The 26,330-nt window shown below is 41.1% G+C and overlaps 1 long non-coding RNA gene across 1 annotated transcript in view; it reads right to left on the bottom strand.

The window, feature by feature from the left end:
- LOC139004089 (uncharacterized) overlaps positions 1–26,330 on the bottom strand; it is a 637,181-nt gene that overhangs the window by 465,509 nt on the left and 145,342 nt on the right. The window contains exon 3 of the long non-coding RNA XR_011470331.1: positions 5,239–5,277. This is a non-coding gene — a long non-coding RNA (uncharacterized lncRNA). The remainder of the gene's footprint in view (positions 1–5,238; positions 5,278–26,330) is intronic.

Here is a 26,330-nt window from a genome sequence, read left to right on the forward strand (position 1 = left end):
AATGAGACACATCAACACCGTGAACCCTCTGATATGATGTCCTGTGTGAGAAGCACATGTCACTTTTGTGGTATTCTTGCCCCCAAAAAAGCAGAACTTCCCCTCTTGCCATGAGAATACATCATACAAACTCAAATTGAACAACAGTCTATAAAATACCTGAACAGGTATCTTTGAGAGTGTCAAGGTCATGAAAGGCAAGGGAAGGCCAAGAAACTGTCACAGATGACAAGAGACAAGAAGACATGACACTAAGTGTAATGTGAGATCCTGGACTGGCTCCTAGAACAACTAAAACACATGACTGGAGGGACTGAGGAAATGCAAATAAAGTCAGTAGTTTAGCTAATTGAATTGCCCTATCAATGTCTTATCTTTGATTATTGTTAAATGGTTATATAAGACATAACAATAAAAGAAGCTGGACACAACATATATGGGAATTCTCTATACTATTTTTGTAATTTTTCAATGTCTACTATTATTTCAAAACAAAAAGTTTAAGTAGAAAGCAAGACAGGAGAAGCCTAGGTACTTGGGATTAGGTATTATTGGGGAAGTCCTCAAGAGGGCCCAGACAGGAATGGTCGCAGTCCTATATTTCCTTCTTATATTCGAATAGAAAATATTGCTTTTACAACTTGTTAGGTTAAAACAAACACAGGGGAATGTAGCATGTCGGTTTCCAGCATATAACCACAGAGAACATTCACAGGTATTATCAAAATTCAACATTTCTCTTTTGAAACTCTTCAAAAGCCATAGTTTTCCCATTACAATTCATTAGTACAATTTTTTTAATCTCAACAATATTTTTCATGTCATATCTGTGAATCAATAAAAATTAAAGATCAAAGTCCTTTAAGTTATAAATATCCCAAAAATTATCTCTATGATTGCCCATTTCTTTTGTTGGTCCTTTTAAAACTTAATATGAAATGTTTGAATCCTCAGTGCCTATTAAATTGGTATCTGATGCAGAAAGAAAATCACCAATCTAGACCGGCTAATAGACCTCAAGCCTCCTAAGGGAACAGAGGTTTAATCTCTATTTTAAGTCTCTTGGCAACTAAAACAAATAGCAACTGCAAACACAATTAAATGTGTTGGAGTTTACTATGTTTACTTGTATTGTCTCACTAATCCTCACAACAACCCTAAAGGGATACTATACCATTTCCATTTTACAGTTGACAAAACTGAGGCTTAAGGAAATAAATTAACTTTTCAAGATCACAGAACAAGTGGCAGAATTGAGTCCCAGTTGCCAGATACTCTGATTTACTGTTTGTTTTCAATACTCTTGTGAATATTCATTGATGAATGCCCGGGGTATTAGAGATCTACCTAGAAACTTCTGTAAATCCCAAGCTGCTGGTTGAGAATGGATGCCTATCCTATATAATAAAAGGCCAATATGCAAATAGACCAAACAGCAGGACAACGGTCGATACGACATGCACTAACCACCAAGGGGCGCACGCGGAACATGGTGGGCATTGGCCACGGCAGGATGGTGGAGCAGGTGAGCGGGAGTGCCAGACCAAGGCGGGGCACCAGTTGCTGTCATCAGGGCGAGCCTCTGGTGGTTACTGAAAATTCCTTGCTCCTGTGTGCTGCAGTCCTGCCCAGCGCTCACACCCACTGCCAGCGCCCAGCGCCGGCCCCGATCGCCCCTGAGGGCTTCTCCACCTCCCCCTGCTCCTGAGGGGTGATCAGGGCAGCAGCCACTGCTCATACCTGCTGACAGCACGTGCTTCTGGCGCCAGCCCCAATCGCTCCACCCCATCAGTGGGTGCAAGCAGGGCTAGTGTCGTCAGTGCATGGGAGCGGCGGCAGCAGGAGCAGGGCTGCCGGCATTGAGGGGACCGGGCCCCACAGTGGGAGGGGTTGGGCGGGGGCACAGAGGATGGGCCAAGACCTGCCCCTGTGCCCACCATGGCCTCGCGGCCCACAGTTCCTTTCAAGGTGCACGAATTTGTGCACTGGGCCCCTAGTCTATATATAAAAAAGCCTAAGTGACCAAACAACAGAACCACTGGTCAACTGGTCGCTATGATGTGCACTAACCACCAGGGGAAGACACTCAATGCAGGAGCTGCCCCCTCGTGGTCAGTGCGCTCTCACAGCCAACCTCCCGTGGCCGGCCAACCTTCCACAGTGTCTCCCCCCGGGCCGGCTGGCACCAATGGCCCCGATGGCCCTGATTGGGGCAGGCCGGCCAACCCACCTCCCATGGTCCCTCCCCCCAACAAGCTGGCCCCAATAGGCCCTGATTTGGGCAGGCCGGCCAACATCCCCCACCCCCTCCCCCCGGCCGACCCAATCAGCCCCGATCACCAGCCAGGGCGGGAGACCCCACCCGTGCATGAATTCATGCACCGGGCCTCAAGTTGCATATAGGAGCCTGCTGGCATAGTTCACCCTTCCTACCTTGCATAGGCTAACAAAAAATATATAGGTCTGATTAGAACAGGACAAACAAAAACTGCACCATTAAAATCAATTTAAGGACCCAATCGGAGCTCACTGATCTAGGATTTCTCCTTAGCTACACAGAGATTCAGTTTACATTTTAATATGCAAATTTTCAGTTGATTTCAGATGAACACTAGATTTTTTAGTCACTATCATTCCACATGTGGAGACTTTTACTATAGGGAACATACCACCTCCTTGTGGGTACCTTTTTCCCTCCTATAAGCCATGCTATACACATCTGCCAGATTAATCTTCTTAAAGCTTTCACTACTTCATTCCTCAGCTGAAAAACTTTAAATGGCTCCATATTGCCTTTGAAATATTGTCTAAATTCCTCAACAGTCTGGCTCTAAAGCCTGTTTCCAAAAAAATTTCATCATTACTTGCAACTAAAGGCTCAATATAGAAAAGCCTCAGTTCTCAACCTGTGGGTCGCGACCCCTTTGGCGGTCGAACGAACCTTTCACAGGGGTCGCCTAAGACAATCCTGCATATCAGATATTTACATTACGATTCATAACAGTAGCAACATTACAGTTATGAAGTAGCAACAAAAATAATTTTATGGTTGGGTCACAACATGAGCAACTGTATTTAAAGGGCCAGAAAGTTGAGGACCACTGGTGTAGAACATGGGACAGAGCAATCCCTTGGCTATACTGAGCCAGGGTGGTCACCCTAGCACCAAATTTTGGGGGTCCTATGGTGATGGACAGTAACTCAGAAAGGCAACTGCTAATGAGGAGATAGCTCTCTTCCATCATTCATTCATCTTTCACACATTGATTCATTCATCCAACAAACATTTATTGAGAACCTTCCAGGTTCTAACCTCTAAAGATAGAACAGCCAGGGAGAGAGACATACAAACAAACAATTATCACACGCTAAAATCAGCACTATGACAGAAACCAGCAGAGTGGGGAAGCACGGGGAGGAAACAGCAGACTCTGCCTGGAGAGTCAGAGACGGCTCAGGGAGGAAGTCACGTGGGATCACTGACGGATGTAAACATTGGAGATGTCCAACCCACCAGCTGTTGCATAGGCTAACTAAGAATATATAGCTCTGCTTAGGCCACCAAAGTAAATGCAAGTGTGAGCAGAGATAGGAGTAGCTTTACTTTATATATAGGAAGAGTTGGAAAAGGACAGGTCAGGACTTTTCAACTAAATATGGGTACAAAATCACTGCATGAGGACACCCCAAGTTGCTAACCATTGTTTTATCGACAATAATAAGTTCTTTCCAGGGGCCTTTCTCGGCTCCTCAGTTCCCTCTTGCTTGTGGGTAAATGCCCACCTGCTATTTCACAGGACTCCTGCTCAATTGGCAACTAGCCGCCTCTAGGAAACAAGATGTTATGTTCAAGTGTAACTATTTTTTCCACCCCCATCTTATCACTGAGAAAAAGACTGAGTAGAGAAAATATATTCTTAAAATAGATAGCTTCTTTAAAAAATACAAACAAGCAACACCATATAAAGTTAGTGCTGAGGATTCTGTTTCCTAAGGTGTCAGCTCAAGGACAGTGGACACTATACAATGTTGATTGCATTTCACAAAGCCACTAGAGCAGACCTATTCAAATGTTAGTGATCACTTCTTCTTTTTTTAATATATTTCTGTGGATTTCAGAGAGTAAGGGAGAGGGAAAGAGAGATAGAAACATCAATGATGAGAGAGAATCATTGATCGGCTGCCTCCTGAATGCCCCACACTGGGGATCAAGCCCACAACCCAGGGCATGTGCCCTTGACCGGAATCGAACCTGGGACCCTTTAGTCCACAGGCCAACGTTCTATCCACTGAGCCAAACTGGCTAGGGCTGGTGATCACTTCTTAATCAAATTAAAGAATTAGCTCCCTGAATTCCCACTCTTGAGAGTGCTTTTTTTATTTGAAAACTTTATGGTCCTTGGAACTTTTGAGACTCTTCAATATAAAATTTCCATAGTCTCAGAGCTGGGTTTCTGGGTCAGCTGGATGCTGCTGCATTGCTCAGTTCAGGGTTGACTGGACTTGCCAGCGGACAGGAGCACTTTGGAAAAAGATTGCACATGTGATTGGATACACACAGGAGTAAAACCACCCTAACTGATAAAGGGAGAAAAACAAAAACATCAAGCTATACCTGGTTAAAGGGCAGTCCAAAGAGAGAGAAAATCCTAAACCAAAGACCAACTAGTACAATTCCAGGTGCTTTGGAGTAGACAAGATTTGCCCATGAGGAGTGGTACTGTTGTATACAGCCTGCTATGTGAATCCTACATCTAGAGACCCTATCTCTATTTATTTGTTAACACTCATGTTAGCAAATTAAACAAATAATTTTTTTCATCTAGAAAACATTAAGGTTGTGACACAGGAATAAAAACATAGTGTCTCATAGATGTAGCAGACTAAGGCCCCAAGCAGTTCCATAACTTTCTCACAGTCCCAAAAAACCTAATACCATGAGAAATAGCATAGCAAACATTTCCAGGCTGCGGGTGGAAATTTCCCTACAGGCAGTTCTCATCCAGGGCATTTCTCTGAACTTCAAAGAAGAGGCAAGAAATGCTTGACAGGAGTGTGTAGGTGTTCCCTCTAGGTCATCATAAAAATTATAACAAATCATAACAATTTGGAATTGAAGAAAATCTAATAAAGTTCAACTCCTTCTTTATACAGATGAGGAAGACGAGGCCTCAGGAAATGCAGCGACCTCGTTGAAGTAATGCAACTACCAGAGTATATGAAAAAGCCCAAACTTACACTTGAGTTGTCTGATTCCAACTTCAAACTTATCTTCAACTAAAAAAAAAAGAAAGAAAACCATAATGAGCAACAATAAGAAAAATAAAATCTCTACTTTTTCAAAGCTAGCAAACACAATCTCTACTTTTTCAAAGCTAGGGAGCATTCTTATGAATATCTACATGGAAACACCAGCCCTGGATTTACTTTCTTGAACTAATCTACAATCCCCGGCTAGCACGCTCCTCGGTGAGTACCACTTGTCTGCTACCTGCTATGGAAAGTGAGGCTTCTTTTCACGACTACAATGGGAGCTGTGGCTTTAGCTCTCCAGGAATACTTCCATATTCAATGCATTCTCATCCTTCTTGATTTTATCAGTTCACCAGATAACTAGAAAATATCCTTCTTCTAAGAAAATCTCTCTGAGGTTGCCACTTAGTGCTTTGAAAGCACTTTGAGGAAAGAGCAGGAATAAAAGTCTGTCGGAAGACAGCCAGACCTCTAGCAGAATTCTCTGAGCCCACGTGCACATGCGCAGTGCACAGCAGCATATTTGCTCTTGTTTTGGACCTGTTTTCATATCCCGGCACCTGCTTCAGGGCCTCTGCATCCATGAGTGCCTATCCTGGTTGAATACATGGGAGGTTGTCACCCATCTGCATCTGTCATCCCTAGCATGAGCCTCGTTTCCTCTCAGCCACCTGCCTCACCTCTCTTCTTGCCACAGACTTCCGGTCACTATTCCTAATCTGTTTTAGGGTGTGAGGGATAACCAAGCTCCTAGAGTAGAGGTTCACCCACATGTGGCTTTTCCTAGAGCAGTTAATTTTTTAAATTGAGTCAGCACATTTTTTATTTTGTTCAATAAAGACACATTTAAATGATGCTAATAGATACTACCATCTAGAGTAAGCATCATTACTATACTTAATAAATGATCACTTTTGCAGGTTCTGGGTTTTTAATAAATTGTATTTTAACTCAAAAAGACTAAGGAAGGTGCCCTGGCCTATGTTGTTTGGTTGGTTGGAGTGTCATCCCATACACTGAAAGGTCATGGGTTTGATTCCCTGTCAGGGCACATACCGAGATTGTGGATTTGATCCCCAGTCGGGGTGCATAGGGGAGGCAACTGATTGATGTTTGTCCAGGGAGATCAATAAGAGCATGTCCTTGGGTGAGGATTTAAAAAAAAATAGACTAAGAAAGGCATTATCTTGTTATTTCAAATTATCTTGTCAACGGACTTAATACATTGTTCTTCATTTTCTTATGTCTTCTCAATTGGGTGAAATTTTCATCATAGGCCTGCATTTGGGAACAACTGCCCTAGAGTTCAGAGGTCAAATATCTTCAAGAGCCAGGCCAGTAACAAATCACTAAATCAGCACACAGGGCCAGGACAGTGTAAGGAGAGTGAGGTATTGGCCTTGGATCTAAAATTTAAGAGATGCCAAAAAAAACTCAGTAATCAAGATAACTAATATTTTAATATAGCAAAAGTAATGTAGAAATCTATCTATTTTAAACAAAAATCTTCTATAAAGACAGGATCAGTATTATATTAATTTTTCCTTTTGCAACAACTCTAATGTGACTTTGGTATTACCAACTGCATGAATGAAACCCATGGTAGCAACAGTGGAAATTAAAGAGTACATAACCAGAAAGTGTTCACATTCATTATAAAATACCCTGTTGACTGAAGATAGGGTCCTATGTGCCTCCTCTGGCCCTAGTGTAGTCTACCAATTCATGAATATCAAGTGTCTCAAAAGAAGACTTAGCCTCAGAAATGTAGGTAGGTCAAGGCAGACTAACCAGAGTTTTCCAAAAGGAACTGATAAACTTCATGCAGAATGAAGGGTCATCTTAAAACTAAAAGACTCAAGTGTGAAAATTCTCTAAACAAAGAGGAAAACAAGGCTGTCCCTTAAATGCCACTGTGGGTGCCAAATGTCGGGGATAAAGGATCAAGGCCATGAGCTCAGTCTAGGGACTCGATTTCGATGAATGCAAGAGGAGTCAATGCCTTATGGTGATATTCTGACTCTCTTCCTATACCTGAGAGGAAAAAAGAGAGGCAACTAAAAAGGGCAAACTATATCTACCTGAAAAGCACTGAGACTATAAAGCCATTCTGTGGTCTAATCTTAATGGTTCACATTTATTGAGCACTCCCATTACTCAGCACTTTATATACATTATCTCATTTCCTACTGATAACAGCTCCATGAGGAATGCATTATCCTTTTTCCATGATGAAGAAACTGAGGGTCATTGTAGTAGAGCTGGGATCTGAATCCAGGGAGTCTGAGTCCAGAGTCTGCATGCTTAACCACTCACTAGACTGCCTCTTAGGAGCTGAGAGGTAGGAAGCACTTGCCCAAAATAATATTGATGGAAGGGTGTCTGGAGAGTATGCAAATATGTCAATACCCCCAGACAATTCAAATTTCAGCTTTGGATCAAGCAAGAACACTAGCCAACTATACAATCATCATCTTGACATTGAAGGACATTATAATCTAACACTGAAAGACGAGACAAATCTCACACAAAGATGTTGTTGAAGGCATCATCCACTACCTTGACACAGTATCCTTTTCACCAAGACCCATTTCCTGTTACTCTCAGTATCAAGAAAAGCTGAATTCTCCTACATGGTCACCTTGTTTATAAATATGAACAGGGTAAATTATCTTCCTCTTCGATTTCCATCTTTGTTATGGCTGCTAGGAATTGTTAAGCTAAATTTATATCCCCCATCCAGAAACTCTCCAGGACCATATACCTATAATATGCCTTTTCTTATACTATGCTCATTCTTTGCTTTATTAGTTCCCTACCTATATTCTATTTTGGTCTTGATTTCCACAGCTCTTTATTTTACCCTTTCTTTCATTTAGTACAGTCGCTAATCTCTTCTGGACTGAGGTGTTGAATGAGATTTATCGGGATGATCACTTACTAAGTTACATAATGTCTAATCACTGGGGTGTACTCCTGAAACTAATATAATATTGTACGTCAACTACAATTTAAAAATTAAAAAGATTATAAAAATATGAGAACCTTTAAAAAATTAGGACAATTAGATCTTCAAAATTTTTTTAGAAAAGAATAAAAAAGAAAAATGTCCTATGCTAGATTGGAAATATCTGGAGATTTTCATGTTTTTTTAATCAATCAACCGGCTAACAAGTATTTATTAATCATTACCCATGAATTCATCACTGTGACAAGTTAATTGGTGAATCCACAAAAGAAGCCAGGACCTGGTCACTGCCCTCTAAGAATTGACCCTTTATTTGGAAAGATGATCCACTTATTAAAAAATCAAAGAATCTTTATAATCAAAGCATTTGGCATTAGTGATAAAAGTTCAAAGAAAGGAAGAGAAGACAGGGAGTAGGGTCAATTAAAACAGAGGTAGGATGTGAGCTGACTATGAAGAGGAAGCAAAATTTAATGAAGAGCAAAAAATGAGAGTTCATTCCAAGTTGAAAAGAAAAAAAAAAAATGTAGACCCGTTAGCCATAGTAGTTCTGAGCTGGTAGTGGAGTTCTCCTGCTACTCTGGTTGGCTTAAGAGACACTTTCAGATACTCCAGGAAAGGAAGAGCAGTTCTTCCCAGACCACACAAATGAAAAGCTTTCAGAAGCAGCTCCAGGTTTTTCTTTCCTTGTCTACCAATTGGGCTTTATTTGATTCTTTCCTCTTCCACGTGAGTCTTACTTTCCCAATTCTATTTTGAGCTACAATTTTGAAAGCATGTGTATTGGAGTTTATAAAGAAGATTCATAATACAGTCACTGCATATTTTTCAACAGAAAGTATTGCCACTCCAGATAGCTGTGCTGCAAGAAGTACTGTTTATCACTCTGCTTTGGGATGAGGGTGCACCTTCCAATTATAAAACTAATGGAATGCAGCTCCATTTCCCCCGTCTGCTTCCAGCCACCTGGGAGAGCTTCATTTTTCTTGCAGATGATGGGATTTATCTGAGGAGTGGGGGAATGCGTTTATCCTTGGGGATGGGGGCTCAGAGATAATTGACTCGTAGCCGGTAGACATGTATTCTCAAAGCAGCCAGTGATGTTCCTGAAGCGACTCAAGCTAACTGGAGCCTCCATTCCCCTGTCAAGCTGAGTGAGGGCTTTAGGAACACCAGGGAAAGGAAAACAGCACATGTTGTTTCTTCCTAATAAATCTCCCATCTTATTGTCGGAGACATTTTGCTCTCCTGAGGCCTGCTTCTCAGACTTTCCAATTGGCTCTTCTTGCCTCCCACCCATTTCTATTAAAATTGTTTACTGGGATCCAGAAGAGGAAACTGGCCACATAACCTTTTTATGTTCTTTCTTTCCCTTCATTCCCTCTAACCGCATTTAGACCCCTTTTCTTTTCTTCCCCTTTGCTGCCTCCACATCTTGGTCTTCCTCAGTCATCCATTATTACCCAAGGGATCTCTCTTTTTTGTTGTTGTTTCTTGTTAATCCTCACCTGAGGACATTTTTCCATTGATTTTCAGAGAGAAGGGAAGGGAAGGGGAGAGACAGAGAAAGAAACATTGATGTGAGAGAGACACGTCAATTGGTTGCCTCCCACACACACCCTGACCAGGGCCAGGGATGGAACCTGAAACCAAGTTATCTGCCCTTGACCAGAATCGAACCCGGGACCCTTCAGTCTGCAGGCCAATGCTTTAGGGAGCTCTCTCTCTTTTTTAAATATATTTGTATTGACTTCAGAGAGGAAGGGTAGGGAGAGAGAGACAAAAACATCAATGATGAGAGAGAGTCATTGATTGGCTGCCTCCTGCACACCTCCCACTGGAGATCAGCTGAGGCATGTGCCCTTGACCCGAAAGGAACCGGGGACCCTTCAGTCTGCAAGCCGACACTCTATCCACTGAGCCAACCCGGCTAGGGCTAGGGGATCTCTATATAGGTCTTTGGAAAAAAGCAATTCCTGGATGGGCTTGTGAAGCAATGCATTATGATGAGACTCTAACTCAATCTCAATTACTATTTGGCACTGCATTTTATGAGTGAGAGATGCAATAAAATAGCAATTTCTAAATTTAACTAGCATTATATAATACTATTATTTATTACAGAAAGCTGTTGTTTATATATTGCCTGAGCTATTGATTAGTATGAAAAAGGCAATGTACAGGAAACCATAGAAATCGATAATTATTTAAAGTAGTTAATCAAATATCTCATTTGTTACCATGAATTTTCCTCCAGTAATCATGCTCATACAATGTACCAATGGACTATAATCCACGGCCATATACCAACACTAGAACAGAATCCAGCAAGAGATGCAAAGAGATGCCTTTCTCATTCTACTGTTTGAAATGCTGGAAAAGGCAATTAAAGCAGAGTAAACCATGTTTTCCTTCCGCACACCCATCCTCACTTTACTCCCTTCCCTAATAACCATAAGCTGAAACCACTTAAGGATTACAATTATCCATCACCATTATCGCCCATATTATGACGAGGCTGCTACCCTGGCAAACGATGCTTTGGAGAGATTTTTGTTTGTTTGTTTTTTGCTTTATGGGCTCCTTCAGGCAGAATGGGGGCAGGGGGAAAAGGGAGATGGAAATTCAGTCAGGAAAACAATTAACTAGCACAGCTTCACTGCACAGTAACATCAAATCATACAGCGATTAGAGCTCTGCAAACGCCCGGTTTGGCTTCACACGCATTTAAGGATGAAAACTGATATGTACACTGAGCCGATGCTGCACTGAAGATGAAAAAATCGAAGAGGTAAACATTGTAAAATTTCATTCTCTGCCTAGTCACAGCTGGAGAAGGGTGATTTGGGCTACGAGTATTTTCAGTCTGTACACAAGAAAAGTCACCTTTTCTCTCTTCGAGCCTTGGTAGATTGCCAGAGATTGTGTACCATTCTTTTCTCCCCCGACACTGAATATTTAAAAACTTAATGTCTGCCAAAACACAAACTGCACTTGTTGACGAATAAAGGAATTATTTACCCTGTTGTCTTTACAGGTTACCAAAGCCTTAATTGCTTGACCCAGGAAAGTAATAACTAAAGCTTTTCCAAAATCCAGGGGACCATGCCTTTTCTAAAATATATTTTTATTGATTTCAGAGAGGCAGGGAGAGACTGAGATGGAAATATCAATGATGAAAGAGAATCATTGATTGGCCGCCTCCTGCAGGAGCCCTGACCTCAGAATCGAACCGTGACCTCCTGGTTCATAGGCTAACACTCAACCACTGAGCCATGCTGGCCAGGTCAGGGGACAGTGCTTTGAAAGGCAGGAAAAATCTACCAATCCTTGTCTTGTTGAGCCTAACCACTTAAAAGAAATGTATCTTTATCTTGTAAAAATGCCACTATGGGTTACATAACCTGCAAAATGTGTATATTTTCTTTTCACTTTGTTTTTTCCCTAATTGAGTGCTTTCCTTGGAAAGTTTTTGGTACAATAGGAGTTAATTTCTAATACAGCAGAATTTCCCAATACCAAAGCAATTCACACGGGCTCATTTTTTCCCTAGCTACCTTGGAAAGTGTTTCTGTCATTTGACTATGGGTTTAAAAAAGGGATTGCAAGGCCTGCTTCCCGTATTATTTTTAAATAAACTATTTTAGAATAAATTTTTACTTGCAGAAAAGTGGCAAAAGTAATGCAGGGAGTTCTCATTATACCCCTTACCGGTTTCCCCATTTTTTACATCTTACATTACTATGGTACCTTTGTCAAAACTAAGAAACCGACGTTGATAGAGGCCATTCACAGACCTCCAGACTTTATTTGGATTCCACCAGTTTTTGCATTGCTGTCCTCTCTCTGTGCCAGGACCCAGCCTGTGGTACCACATTGCATTATACGTCTCCCCAGCCACCCCTGGTCTGTGACCGTTTCTCAGTCTTTTCCTTGTTTTTCACAGCCTTGACTACATTAAGTACTAGTCACATATCCTGTAGCATGTCTTGTTTTTTCTCAAGATTAGACTAAGGTTATGTATTTTTGCAACAAATAACACAGAGTTGAAGTGCCCTTCTTGTCACTTCATATCAGGGGTACCTCATATCCACATGGTGCGACGGTGACATTAGCTTTCAACCTTAGTTAAGGTAATGTTTGCCAAGTTTCTCCCCTCTCAGTTCACCATTCTTCCCTTTCCTTTATTCATTCTTTGGAAGGGAGTCACTAAGTCCAGCCCACACTCAAGAGGGGTGGTGGGTGAGAAACTCCTGGAGAGGGAAGTGTCTATGTATATTATTTGGAGGGGGGTATATCCAGAAATTAGACTATAAGAAAGATTTGTCTCTTCTCCCCAACTTATTTATTTATTCAATCAGTTGCTTCCCTTAATTAAAATGAGATGGGTCATTGAAATGATGAACATCTTAACTATATAAAAAACTAAGAAAATACATTAGGGGTTTTAATTTTCAAAGGCATATTGGTGTTTCCGAGGCCTCTTCAATATACCAAGTTTAATATTCACTGAATACCTTGGGGATAGTATACACATGAGGTCATACACCCACTTTTGGACCACCACCAGAGCTCAGTGTATATTATACAAATTAAGTTTATTTATCCCAAGAAGTTTATAAAGACAAACAGCCATTTGAAATTTTAGCTGAAGATCTTAGCTCAGCAAATATTTCAGTCACCTCTCAACCTTGCTCAGTCACAGGATTATTTCTACAGAAAACAAGGAAGCAGGTGTTCAAACCCTTGTTTGAAGGTCCCATCTGGCCTCCGAGAGCGCTCCATAGACAGCATGTGGGACACTTCTGTGGCAATGACATCTATCATAACTATTCTCTTTCACCATTCATTACTCATACCTTCACCAGACATGTATTTAACACTTACTATATGTCAGGTATATTATAGATATATAGGTGTATATGGATTATTTCTAAAAAAAAACTTACTATATGCCAAATGCTATGCTGGATCTTGGGGCACAAAGGGAAAGAAAGATTACAATAACAAATAAGGGCCTTGAACCCTTATTTGGCAGGTTCTATGTGAGACGCACTGATGAGGTGCCAAGGGGCCACAGGGGAGGAAGTAACCCCTCTACCTGAGGGAGGAAAGAAGGAATGGCTGTATAAAGATGCTACTGAAACTTCGTATCAAAAGCTGCTTCCTAGACACAATCTGGGGTAGAGCTGGGCGGGGAATGTCAGTGAAACATGATATAGGCCAAAGGAGAGCCTTGACCAACAGCACTGAGAACTTGAGTCAATGACATGAGATCACACACCTTACGAAAGCAGATGATCAGGATCAACTATTTCTAACAGGATCCTTGGAAGAATAATAGTGGTTTGTGGTTTTTTTAGTGGATTATAGAACAGAATAAGACAGAAATCATTTGTTCTGTGAACACGCCAAAAGATTATACCTAACATGTCACCTGATGTAGAAGAGAAGAAAATAGAATAAAACACACCAATTTAACCAACATTTATCAAGCTTCTACTATTTCCAAGCACCGTGCTAGGTATCCTGAAAACTTTCATTTTTTAAGAAAATTTTTATTATTATTATCGCCATTTTATAGATGAGGAAACTCAGTCTTAAAGGTTAATTTGACCCAGTGATACCACTTCTAGGAATATATCCTAAGAATCCCAAAACACCAATCAGAAAGAATATATGCACCCCTATGTTCATAGCAGTGCTATTTACAATAGCTAAGTTTTAGAAACAGCCCAGGTGCCCATCAGTAGATGAGATGGGGCGGAGGAAGGGGGAAATGATGGGAGCAGGAAGAGATTAACAACAAATTTATATACATACCAGAGGCCCAGTGCATGAAATTCATGCACGGGTAGGATCCCTAGGCCTGGCCGGTGATCAGGGCCAATCAGGGCCTTCTGGCTGCTGACCGGGGCCTTTCTTCTGGCTGCCGGCCAGGGCCTCCCTTCCTCGGCTGCTGCTGGGGCCTTCCTTCGTTTTGTGCCACCCCCTGGTGGTCAGTGCATGTCATAGCGAGCAATTGAACTCCCGGTCTCCTGGTCGAACTCCCGAGAGGACAATTTGCATATTAGGCTTTTATATATATATAGATATACATAACCCATGGACACAGGCAATAGTGCTGGAGCAGGTGGAGGGGGGCCTATGGGGGGGGTAAAGGGGGACATCTGTAATACTTTCAACAATAAAAATAAATTTTAAAAACTTTTTTAAATTTTGTAAAGGTTAAAATAGCAGGTTACAGAGCTGGTATGTTAGGGAAAACAGGATTTGAACCCAGTTCTGTCTTTAATTATTTGATTTCCTTATTTATTTATTTATTTATTTATTTATTTTTGTAGTCAGTGGCAGATTTAATAAGCAAGGGAACTTTCACACAAGGCTTATCTTAGATGGCCACCGGCACACAGACAGCAATGGGTGATAACATTTATGGGTAAAAAATTCAATGTTACCTTAACAGGATCTTTGAAAATGAAAATCTGGAACTCTGAGACTAAGTTTGAACAGAGTCACTACACTCTGGCTCAAATCTGGGTCAAACACCTAAGATCTAAGGGGACTGATGCAGAAAAGAAGAGGAAGGAATATGATTGTCAAAGAACAGAGTCAATGGGAATAAGAGGCAGTAGCCATGTCATAACAGGATTCGTGTCCAATGCTTCAACAATCAATACTTAAAATTCTGATAACAAGCCAAGGTAAATAAGTGCTAGGCTCAGACCCCAGAAAATAAGGTTGATAGGAACAAGAGAAGAGCTGCCCTCCCTGCCCCCAGATCCATAAGGGGCTAACAGGGTCTGCTCCCTCTTCCCTGGGTGACATGCCTAACTTAGAAACAGAGAAATCCAACAGCAATATCGGCTACTGTAAAAAAACAAGTTGAGAGTAGAGAATCACTGGGAAGATGGCAATGTAGGTAAATGCCTGTACTCACTGCCTCCCACAACCACATCAAAATTACAACTGAAATACAGAACCATCATTCAGAACCACTGGAGAGCTGGCTGAATGGAAGTCCAACAACTAGAGAAGTAAAGAAGAAAGCACCCTGAGACTGGGGCTGATCCGGCACCCACGTGTGCCACTGTTTTAATTGGGAGGGAGATTGTTTCTGCAGAGGCTGCCTGGAAGAGCAAGGGGTCCCAGCCCCACACCAGACCCCCAGCCCAGGGTCCCAAAGCTGGGAAAAGAAGTCCCTATGGACAGTAAAAACTAAAAGCTGTAAAAACCAGTGCAGATTGGGACTCAGTGACACAGAGGCTGCTGGAGACCCAGCTGTTCCTCTTAAAAGGCCGGCACCACGAACTGAACTTACAAAGTCCCACTTCCTCTGAGTTTCAGCAGCAGGGTGAGGTTCTGGGGAACATAGACACATATGAGGAGAAACTGGATTGTCTGGCATTGGTGCAGGAACTCGGGGGCAGCTTTCTCCCGGACAGAGGTGCTCACAAAGATCGTTGTTCTTATGCTGGGACCTCCCAGATCACAGGTCTGACTGGCAGCCATTTCTGTTTGCTCTGCCCTGGTGATTCCCTAAGACCCCGCCTCATCCAATTTATAACCCCACCCAAGCTGTGTACAGAGGCTTTTGTATATGAATGACCTGTCCTTTCTCAGGCTAAAATCTCTCAAACAAGCTGCAGTTGGATCAGGGAACTCCAAATCTATCAATAAAAGGCCCAAGAACCTTTACCTATTTCACCTAGCCTGCCAAGTGCCCTCCCCTCTGACAACTGTCAGTCTGTTCTCTGAATTTCTAAAAATGAAACACTTAAAAAAAGAAACACTTATTAAATTATGATATACCCATAGAATGGAATACTATACAGATATTAAAAATGATGTTAAGCCTGTCCAGTGTGGCTCATTGGGTGAGCATCAACCTATAAACCAGGAGGTCACAGTTCAATTCCTGTGACCTCCTGGTCAGGGCACATGCCTGGGGTTGCAGGCTCAATCCCCAGTAGAGGGCATGCAGGAGGCAGTCAATCAATGATTCTTTCTCCTCATTAATGTTTCTGTCTCTCTCCCCCTCTCTCTTCTTCTCTGAAATCAATGAAAATATTTTAAATGATATTAAAATATGTGCCTTGATGTAATATAATGTGTACTTTCTTATGTAATTTTATTATAATTAATTTTTTTAAAACTATATAATCACAGTAAATTGTTCCCAATATGTTTATAAGAGAAAAAAACATGTTATAAAACAATATTCACAACATGAGTTCATTTTCATGGCTCCACAAATATATTCATCAAATTTTTAAGAGTAGTTATCTATCAGGGGTGGGAATATCAGTGTTTCTTAAAGCGTCTTTTTTACAAATGATTTCTGTAATTACTATGTATAGCTTTTGAAGCAATAATAACATGAACGGCACATGTCTGCAATGACCTTAGCATTCTTTTTTTAATTTTTTTCTTTATTGATTAAGGTATTACATATGTGTCCTTATCGCCCCATTGCCTCCCACTCACCACCCCCCCCCCCCCCCCCCCACTCATTCTTGATTTAAAAAGAAAAGCTGATCCTCTGCTCAGTGCTTCCAAGACACTTAAACACTTTTATTGTTTCAAAGAATGGGTTAAGCTAAGTACATCAATGGGTTTGATAAGCAAAATGACCTTTTATGGCTGGCTTGTGAGAAGCTGTGTTTCTCTTTCTTTTTCCTCTCCTGCCTCAGACATATACCCAGCTCCCTTCATTTCAGCTGCAGATTCTCAGGTGGTAGGCTGCGCTTCATGCACACGGGGCTGCACGTGGACGTGATGACATTATAAGTGGGATTTTCCATGGGCCAAGCAAGAATACCATCTAGCAGTTCAGTGTGCTGTGGGGCTTTAGTCATGTTGCAGCATGCTGTTGGCAGCTCTTTGCTACAAGGCGATCGGTGGAGCAGTTGGGGAAGGTGTGGTAATAAGAGATGCCGTCTTCCCCTCACACCAAATGGAACAGTTCCATGGAGTGTGTGCCCTGCCGTTTCACTATTAATAGAGCCACGCCGCTTCCCCTCCCTGCTGCCAGAGTCTCTGTAAAAGATGATGTCTAGATTTTTATGCAGATATTCTGACTCCCACCGCTTCTCCTTCCCCTCAACCTTGCTAATCATGATCTATATCTTATTTTCAAATATAGGATAGTCTATTTTTTATGATAATATTTCCTTCAGGGATATGGCTCCAGCTGATCTATACGAGGATGGATAGTGCTTCATCAACAAAAACTTGCTGAGCGGATCTAGTGGGCACTATGTACTAGGAGCACGTGTCGTGGGGCGACACGCCAGCCCTGCCCTCAAGGGATTTATTTTTCTAAAGGGGAGCTCACCATCTCCCAGAGTTAATAGCCTCCCTCTGAAGGGATTCTCCCACACAGGCACTCTGTCTTCTGTGTTTTTCTTCCAGGCTGCATCTCTCTTTCTATTGAGAGACTAAGAATGTACCTCGGATTTTTCAGGGATACAGTTTATCAGAATAAACATACTCAGATCTGCCTGACGGTCATATCCACCAGGCATTTGGCAATTTTATGGACTCTCTTGAGCCTAAAGTCTCAAGCTCTAAGGACATTTTATTTTTATTTTTTTTAATATATTTTATTGATTTTTTTACAGAGAGGAAGGGAGAGAGATAGAGAGTTAGAAACATCGATGAGAGAGAAACATCGACCAGCTGCCTCCTGCACATCTCCTACTGGGGATGTGCCCGCAACACAGGTACATGCCCTTGACCGGAATCGAACCTGGGACCTTTCAGTCCGCAGGCCGACGCTCTATCCACTGAGCCAAACCGGTTTTGGCTCTAAGGACATTTTAGACCCTGGGTGTGCTCTCTTCTTTTTATAATTAATTTTTTCATTCTTTATTTTTCAATGACAGTTAACATACAATATTATATTAGTTTCAGGTGTACAACATGCGATTAGGCATTTATATAACTTACAAAGGGTTTTACCCCAGTAAGTCTTTTACCCACCTGACACCATATATAGTTATTACAATATTATTTACTGCTAGAGGCCCAACACACACGAAATCATGCGCCGTTAGGGTCCTGAAGCCTAGCCTGGCCTCCGTCGCATGGCCTCTGCCACCCTGAGACGCTACGTGAAGCTCCCCACCCCAGGATGCTCCGCGAACCCCGCCACTGCTCCCCGAAACTCCCCCCTCCCCCCACCCCGCAACTGCTCCACAAAACTCCCCCGCCCCCCCCCCCAAACCTCGCTGCCTCCCAGGTGACTGCACCGCTAAGCTTACGGTCACCCCACAAAGCAGCCCGCCACTACCACTCAACAGTCCCCAGTCCCACCCCGCTGCTAGCCCCCCCTCATGGTGAGCGGCTTGGGGCCGGGGGAGAGGGGGGGAACGAGAGGTGGTCCATGCACTTCATGGTGACGGCACTTAGCTCTTTATATACATTAGGATATTCCCTATGCTATACTTTACATCCCCATGACGATTTTGTAACTGCTAATTTGTACATCTTAATTTCTTCACCTTTTTCACCCAGCCCCCACAACACCCCCAAATCTGCCAACCAGTAATTTGCTCTCTGTATTTGCTTTTTTTGTTTATTCATTTATTTTGTTTTTTAGACTCTACATATAAGTGAAATCATGGTATTTGTCTTTGTCTGATTTATCTCACTCCTCTTTAACATGATAAAAGCTTGGTGGATGCTGAGTATATTAATGATTACACTGGAAGGATATTGAGAAATTTCTCTCCACCTAAATATTAACAGGTAATATGTACCCAGAGCTGGAAAAGTCCATGTTTGTACAATTCTCTATTACATGTTGTTCAGAGGAGTGAAAAAAGTAAATATATGATATTGTAAGACGTAGTTCTTTTTTTAAATGGGACTTCATGTAACTTAGTGGTGTAAACATGACTTCAGAGTCAGGCAGAATAGGTTTCGTTTCCTATTCCATTACTTACTTAGTGATCTGGGCTTGCTGCTTAATATCTCTGAGCACAGTCTTATAAATGCAGGAGCCAATGAAATAATACCAACCTAATACAGTTGCAGGGAGATTAAATTAGATAATGCATGTAAACGGTGCAGTAGCAATTGCTCAGTTAGTTATTCTTTTAATTGTGAGTGACTTTGAAGAAGAATAACTTTCTGCTTCACTGGTATACAGTAATACATGCATTGAGCAAGCTTAACGAACTGCTGCTAAGAGCCAGGCTGATGTAACCACAACCAGGGAATGAGTGTTGTGGGGTGGCAGGTGGTGGTGGGGGTTGGGGAAGAGGGAAAGAGGAACCGGTCCCTGTGGCAAGGAATTCACAGTCTCACAGTCCAGCAGGAAGGGATAGGCATACTAACAAATAAACACGGATCAGTTTTATGGTAGATGTACTACAGACAGGGTGGATTAATGTCTGATTGTTGCATTCAGGGAAGGCTTCAGAGAGGAGATGAAGTACCTGCTGCCTCTTGAAGCATGAATAGGAGTCCCAGACAGAGGTGGAAAGTGTAAGACCCTCCGAATTATTTGATTATGAACAAGCCATGGAAGCCCTTACTTTTTAGCAAGATGCCATGCACATGGTAGACACCCAATAAGTATTTAATGAGCTTACCATCTAGACAAGGTAAAGATGTGTAAAGGTCCACATGGAGTGGGCACTAATTTCACTAATCTCAACTCAATGCAAACCCTCCCCCCCACCCCCAGACACACACACACATACACACACACAAAACACCCTGTTTCCCTTTTTGTCAAGCTACATGCTTTTTTTAAATTTAAGTATATTTTTATTGATTTCAGAGAGGAAGGGAGAGAAAAAGAAAGATAGAAATATCAATGATGAGAGAGAATCATTGTTTGGCTGCCTCCTGCACACCCCACACTGGGGACTGAGACCGAAACCCCGGGCATGTGCCCTGACCAGGAATCGAACTGTGACCTCCTGCTTCCTGGGCCTAAGCTCAACAACTGAGCCACCAGAGCCAGGCATGCTCCATACTTTTTTGATGCAGAAAATGTGATCTAGTCACTGCTAGCACATGGCTTCCAGTTGATTCAGTAATTTTTTCCCCCCAGGAAATGATTTTACATTTTCAGGATTCTGCTCTTCCCCCATCCTTTTCCCAGGAACATCTTAATCTGTAAAATAGGGCGATTATGCCTACAGTGGTGTAAATTTTGGAGGTCCTATTTGTAAATCTCATAATGCTAAAGCACAGGGTACGTGCCCCATCTGGAGAACAGCAGCTTTTACCCTCCCTCACCCTGATCTACATCAAGGACACTCTTGGCATCCTCTGCCCCAATTAAAAAGGATGTTGCTTCATGAAACAAGGAAAATAAATTGTAATAGTTCATAGAAGAGCATAGAGATAATACAGGTTCCCTCTCACCCTGATAACTGGATGTCCAAAATTACAATTCCCTGCCTACAACTGTCTTACATTTCCTCAGCCAAGCATAGAGCCATTGACTGTGCTGCTTAGAAGACAGTTCAAGCCACAGCTGACTTAGGTAAGTCTCTCCTTTTTTTTTTAAGTAAACAGTGAGACTCATATTTGCAACCACAGAAATTTTATCTAATCAATTCTACTTGATCTAGTGAATAGTTTTAAGGCCTACCACAGGGTCAAGGAGGCTTTTTGAGATTTCCTAATGAGTTACTAAAACCTTCTGGAATCAAAAAGTCTGGTGTTAGCAGAAATAAATCAGCACAAGGTCATTGGGTAGGATTCTGGCCAAAGTTCCAAGATGATGATATCAGATTAACCTTAAAATTTGGCAGATATTAGATAACCCTCACCAGTAACCCTAGAATGTATTAACAAACAGCTAAGCAAAATATTTGCTGACATAATTAGCTGAGGTTAAAGGGAGTGAGATTCATATAAATACCTTGCAGGCTTCATAGTCTTCAAGTAACCCAACTATAAGATGCTTCATGTGTGACTTGGTGCTAAAAGACCTCAAAGGAGTCCATTAGGTAATAATGATGATTAATGAGAAGATTGGAAAAGAGAGAATGAGCCAAAGCTAACAAACACAGAAAACTCTCCAACGTTCCTATTTTATTCAGTCTCACCACGGGAAAGAGGTGACCGTGCAGACTTACCAAAATCATGTAAGAACTTTAGGATTTTCCCCAGGTTGCCCAGAACCTTGACCACAGCCCCAGGCGTGATGAGAAAGCTCGGGTTACCTAAGACTTCTGTGGTTTTATTGAGGTTATGTTGAAATCAAATTAAGTTGTAGGATGAGATCTTCCTTTATTTGCATAATCCATCCTGCCTGGCTCTACCTTGCCTAGATTTTTATTTTTTTCCTAAGAGTTGGAACTAAAAAGGGAAGAGGTGGGAACGGGAGCAATGCCTGACTCAGGAGCTGTGTTGCTAAATATCAATCCTTCCTCCCATTTCAACCCAGCACCCTTACAATAGGATTATTTGATATTTGACACAGTTCTTTCAACCCTTCTCTCCTTCTCATCTGTTCAATGGAGAACAGTGAGTGCTCCAAAAACCAAACTTTCTTGAGTTTTCTAGTAACTTGAGTCCTTAGAAAAACGTACATGAGCTTCCACAACCTCCCAGAAACCACATGCTCTCCTTTTTGGAGGTCCTATTTGTAAATCTCATAATGCTAAAGCACAGGGTATGTGCCCCATCTGGAGAACAGCAGCTTTTACCCTCCCTCACCCTGATCTACATCAAGGACACTCTTGGCATCCTCTGCCCCAGAAGTCTGGAAGAGGAAGAATTTTAAAACAGAAAATGATGATAAAAAGCAAAATTCAACTATGACCATTTTATATGCAACACTTCATACCATGGAGCAGGGAGGGTACCTACCTTCCTACCTCCATTTGTTCCTGCCTATTACACTAGTTACCAGATTACCTGGCAAAATTATTTCTGGATTAAAATAACCAATTTGGATGTGTAGTTTTATCACCTGTAAACATATACACTCACTCCAACTTAACCACTTCTGTAGTAGCAACCTATGAAAAAAGCAAAACAGCAAAAATGTCCCCCTAAAGTAAAATAATTGAAACATTGCAATTACTTGCAAGCTACTGTGAAAGTGTAATACCCAAATATTACACTGTGATTAAAATGTGATGCTGGGAAAGTCATTGGCACCGTACATACCTGTTATTCTGTACTCTAGGAATTAAAATCTTTATCAAATATTGGAATATTAAATTTTTCATTTTCTAAATCTCCATACCTCCCCACTGTTGATTTAGGAGAATCATTTGCTGTAATAATTCAGACCTAAGGCAACCTAAAAACAAAAAGAAATGCCAATCGAGGTCAAACCAAAGCAAATTCTTGAGTGTCACAATTTTTTAAAGAATAGTTTCTTGATTTTTAGAGAAAGAGAGGAAGGGAGAGAGGAATAAAAACATTGATGTGAGTGTAACATCCATCGATGGGCTGCCTCCGGCACAACCCAACCAGGAATCGAGCCCACAACCCAGGCATGTGCCCTGACCAGGAATTGAACCGGCAACCTTTCGGGGCATGAGAAGACGCCCAAGCAACTAAGTCACACTGGCCAGGGTGGGTGTCACAATTTGAAACAGACTTAGAATCTGATCTCCAAACATTATACTGAGCTAAAGAAATAGCAAGGCATAAAAGGAATGTTTTCCAGAAAAATATCACTCAGCAATCTCCTGACTATGTCCCGAGAGTATGAATTTTAGCTATAAGATGTTCAAAGTCAAGCTACCATTTGTGTGACAGAAAGACAAATTACTTCAGATAGTTTCACATTATGCTCCAAAAATTGTCTGTTAGGTTAAATGCACAGAAGTTGGAGGTAGATTTTCTCTTTGAAACAAGATTTTAAAATAACAATTACTCAACAAAAGCTAGAAGTCAATTTATCTTATAATATTGCTGAACTATTAGATATTTGAAAAGTATTAGCTAATGCTACTATATTTATCATGGCAATAGTACAGATGCTACTGCATAAGTGGCATCTCGTGACATAAGTGGGCATGGAAGGTCTCATTCTGAATAGGACACAATAGACTACAAATAACATTGAGAATCATTTTTATGTCTAGAAAGCATATGTGGGTGCTATTCTTTTTTTAGGCTCTTGTTTTTCTATTCCTCTCACAAATGATGATTTGGCTGTGTATCAAAATTTTGACTAACAACTATACCCCTCAAATCCCACAAACATTTTTCTAATTTTTCCCCTCACTGGCAGACTAGAAATCCAAGGAAGCTTGCTTTTTAATCCGTGCATATAAAATGTAGTTATTGTTGTAGTTGTTTAATGGAGGCAGAGTTGAGGGCAGGATGGAATTTAAGATGCCTGTAGGAAATTTAATAAGAATATACCTATGACTAAGTGTTGTGATTTTTAAATCTGCAAATTCAAGGCTCTCTTAAGTTGAAAAATATGATAATTACACCCTATCTCTAATTATTTTCTGTTTATTGCACCAAAAGGATTTAAGCAGAGAAGTATCATAGACTTCCTTTTGTGAGCATTTCTGTGGCAATACAGGGAATGGATTTTGAGGACAAAGATAGACACTGGAAAACATATAGTCTCCTGCAAAACATCAAGGGGTCGAGAGCACTATAAACAAAGGGATGGAGAAAAGGAAGTAGATAAAAGAAGTATCTAAAAGGTAAAATCTAAACCTACATAACCTAGTGATTAAGTGGATTTAAGGGAAGGGGGAAGAGGAAATTTTAGAATGAATGTTCATATCATGTATGGGTGACAATGTCACTGGTACCATTGTTAATTAAGATTGAATATATGGGGGAAGGAGTAAGATGAGGTGTCTCTGTGTGTCCTAGCTCTCTACGGCTGTGTATGAAACCATGCCAAAACCCAAGGTTTTAAAATCAGTCTTTTTTTAAATCTCTACATTCTACAATTTGAAAAGAGTTCAGTGGGGAAATCTCCTCTCTATTCCACGTATTGTCAACTAGGACAGCTTGACTGGTGGCTGGAGGATCCCCTTCCAAGATGGCTCACTCACATGGCTGCAAGGCAGTGCCAACTGCCTGCTGGGACCTTTGTGGGCTCGCATGTGGCTGCTTGACTTTTTCACAACAGGGTATCTGAGTTCCAAAAGCAAACATTCTAAAACATGACAAGTAGAAGTTGTCAGCTTCTTAGCAGCCTGGGCCCAGAACTTGGCAACAAGCTGCTTCCACTGTGTTCTATTGGTCAAGCAGTCTCAACACCCAAACAAAGAGAGGAACATAACCCCCACTTCTCAATGGAAGGTATGTCAAATAATTTGGGGACATGTTTTAAAACCTCCACACCATAAGACATCTTAAGTTCCACTGTGGGACAGGTAAGTCCATTAAGTAATTTAACTTAAGAGGTCAAAGAAGATATACCAACTTGGGAGACATCTATCTATACATGTAGTCAGAGACACATTTACTGTCATTTTTTTTAAAGTTTTGTTGATTTTAGAGAGGGGGAGAGAGAAATATCAATTGGCTGCCTCCTGCATGCCCCCTACTTGGGATTGAGCTTGCAACACGGGCATGTGTCCTGACCCAGAATCCAACCATTGACCTCATGGTGCTTGGGATGAGACTCAACCAACAGACACACCTGCCGGGTACATTTACTGTAAATTTAATGAAGCTTAAGTTTCATGCCCCTTACTTCCAAGGTGAAAGCCCTGTACCTAATAATTTTGTATACTTTAAAAAAAATTTTTTTTATTGTTTAAAGTATTACAAATAGTAGTACATATGTCTCCTTTTTTCCCCCCCGTTGACCTTCCCCCAGCCTCCACTATCCCCCCAAAGTTGGATAAGCTTCAGATTCCACAAGACCTGGACATACACTTGGGTGATGTTTAAAACATAAGAGTAAATCATCTGAGGAGATTGTATAAAATGAAAGGGTCAGGGAGTGATAGAGAAAGGAGTTTATGAATGAGATTTTTAGAATACAATCAAAGAGATAGGAAGAGATCAGAAAAGAATATTGTCACAGAGGACAAGGACCAGAAAGTTTTAGGAAAAAGTAATTAGTGAACAGTCTCAAAATAAAAGTCAAAAGAAACAAGGAACTGAAAAGAACCCTTTTGAGTTGGCATCATGGAGAGTCGCTTGTACCCATGTCAAAGCAGCTACAGAGGAAGCAGAAGCCACCTTCCAGTGTGTTGAGAGTCCATGTTAATTGAAAAAATGGAGACAGCGGAGAAATTTAGCTGAAAAAACATTTGAAATAGATGGCAGAATAAGGGAAGTTTGGAAGTAGAAAAATACAACTTTCTGAAATTGTTTTTAAGCAAAAATGCAAAGCCTAAAAAGTATTATAACACTTAAGAAAATTAAAGCAATATTTTAAAATATTCCCACAATAAAAACAACGAGGCTCAGATGTCTTTACACAAAAATTCTTCCAAACTTTAAAAGAAAAAAAAAATCATCTGTCTTATACAACAATTTCCAGGAAATAGAAAAAGAGGAAATATGCTCCCAAGATATTTTACACAAACAGAATTGTCCTGATACCAAAACCACTCAGACATTAGGAGAAGGGTAACTTTCAGGATCCTAATTCATGAATAAAGATGCAAAATCCTTAAGCAAAATACTAACAAAAGCAAATGGAATAATAGTGTAGATAAAAGACAATAACGATGATCAAGTTGCTTTTAAAGCAGGAATGCAGGGATAGTTCAATATTTGAAAATCTAATGTAATTCAGTACATTAACAGATTTTAAAAAGAAAACCAGGAAAAGCATCTGATAAAATTCAACATAATATAAACTCATAGTAAAAGCAGGACAGACTAGAAGCATAGTGCCTATTATGTTGAAATGTTGAAGACATCCTCTTTAAAATTCGAAAGAAGACACTATCCTTACTTCTTGTCAACCTTGTATTGCAGGTTCCAATGACACCAAATGTCTAATGAAGCAAGTCTGCCTGGTTTCTGTGCTAAGCCCACCTCTCCATTGGCTTTGCTAACTCAGTCTCTAACTGACACCCACAAACACTCCTTCCTTGGCATCTTCTTCACAACATGGGCTGCACAATAGAATCATCCAATATTTAAGTTTACTGATGCCTGAGTTTCTCCTCTAGAAATTCCTATTTGA

This window comes from Myotis yumanensis, unplaced genomic scaffold, assembly GCF_028538775.1.
Source record: "Myotis yumanensis isolate MYYU_CA2020_CCGP unplaced genomic scaffold, mMyoYum1.0.hap1 SCAF_2, whole genome shotgun sequence".
NCBI lineage: Eukaryota > Metazoa > Chordata > Mammalia > Chiroptera > Vespertilionidae > Myotis > Myotis yumanensis.